Source organism: Lactuca serriola, chromosome 8 (assembly GCF_051521515.1).
Source record: "Lactuca serriola cultivar US96UC23 chromosome 8, Lser_US96UC23_V15, whole genome shotgun sequence".
NCBI lineage: Eukaryota > Viridiplantae > Streptophyta > Magnoliopsida > Asterales > Asteraceae > Lactuca > Lactuca serriola.
In genome coordinates, this window is record NC_136415.1 from 281,728,323 (window position 1) to 281,729,917 (window position 1,595).

Consider the following 1,595-nt stretch of genomic DNA (forward strand, 5'->3'; position numbering starts at 1 on the left):
CGTTGTGATAGGGAAGGTATCCACACCCCTTATAAGGAATGCTTAGTTCTCCTTCCCAGCCGATGTGGGATCAGATCTAACCCACTTTCACCCCCCATTATAGGGTACGACGTCCCCGTCGAACACATCGACCCGTGCCTTGGCTCTGATACCATTTGTAACATCCCCCTCTGGCACGTATCACAATATTGTCCGCTTTGGGCCACTCGTCACGAGGACTTCCCAGGGGGTCACCCATCCTGGTACTACTCCCGCCCGAGCACGCTTAACTACAGAGTTCTTATGGGATCTGCTGCCCTCACGGCTTTAAAACACGTTGTGATAGGGAAGGTATCCACACCCCTTATAAGGAATGCTTAGTTCTCCTTCCCAGCCGATGTGGGATCAGATCTAACCCACTTAAAAACTATGACATCCCCAAAATCACGGCCAAAAAAGACCGGTTTGTTTATGCTTTGTTTAAAAATCAGAGTAACATTTTAAATAAAAGTGTTGCGGAATTTGTCCCAAAACAAAATATGATAAAGATTTATCAAAAGCATTTCCGTAGAAATGTATTTCATTAAAAGACTCGGTATGTCATGTTCGTACAGATCAAAAGCATAAACAGTACAATATAAGCCTTACTACATTATTTCATATCTACAGGCCTATATCCGTAATCCCTCGTCCAAACATCATATCTATGCTCAAGCGCCACTACCTGTAATACATAAAACTGAGTGGGTCAGGCTTGGGAGCCTGGTGAGCACATAGGGTTTTCAACCCACAATAAATAAGTTTATTAATTTCATCAATCAACAATAACCCGATTACCCGTTCCCGTTATCCTCACTTTACGTCCCTAAACACCTATCATAAGGGACCTAGCCTAAGGATCATCATCGGGACAGACACTGCTGCTAATGGGATTCCTCAGCAATAAATGTCCTAAAGGCAATCATGTGGGGGATGGAGTACATCTGGTGAGCACACAGTTCAAATAAACACACAGTTCGAATAAACACCTACAGGTTGCGAGCCTGCTAGTGTTCCACTGGACTGTCTAGAATAGTCTGTGGTCGTCATCTATACTCTGCTAGATGACTGGATCATCAATAACATCTATAACGAGGCCTCTCATTATCAATTTTTGTCAGTTCATCCAGAACAAGACGCAAGGTAAATTCCATCTTTTCAGTGAAGTTGTTCGTGTATTCGTCGATTGACATGCTCCCCTTCTTTAGGGTTAGAAACTGGTTCTCTAGCTCGAGCAGGTTTTGAGCTGAGCAGTACTTTCGTTTGAATTGCACCAGAAATTCTGCCCATGATAGTTGCAGGGGCTTGTTGGGGCTTAAAGTCTTTCCCAAGGTATTCCACCAACGTACAGCGCCTCCTCGAAACTGACACACTGCAAACGTGGTCTGTAGTTTCCCTCTGCAACCGCATGTCATGAAGGCTAACTCCATCTCCGAGATCCAATCCATGACTCCGATTGGATCTTCCTTTCCCGTGAAAGTCGATGGCTTGCAAGTCAGAAAGTCCTTGTACTTGCATCCATTTCCCTCGACTCCGTCATCTTGGTTGTTTTGTTGGACTATTGGTGGGTTAACTTG

General features: G+C 44.5%; 1 pseudogene; it reads right to left on the reverse strand.

Annotated features, from left to right (window-relative positions):
- Positions 1-201: 201 nt before the first annotated feature.
- LOC145071817 (5S ribosomal RNA) lies at positions 202-319 on the reverse strand (annotated as a pseudogene).
- Positions 320-1,595: the final 1,276 nt, after the last annotated feature.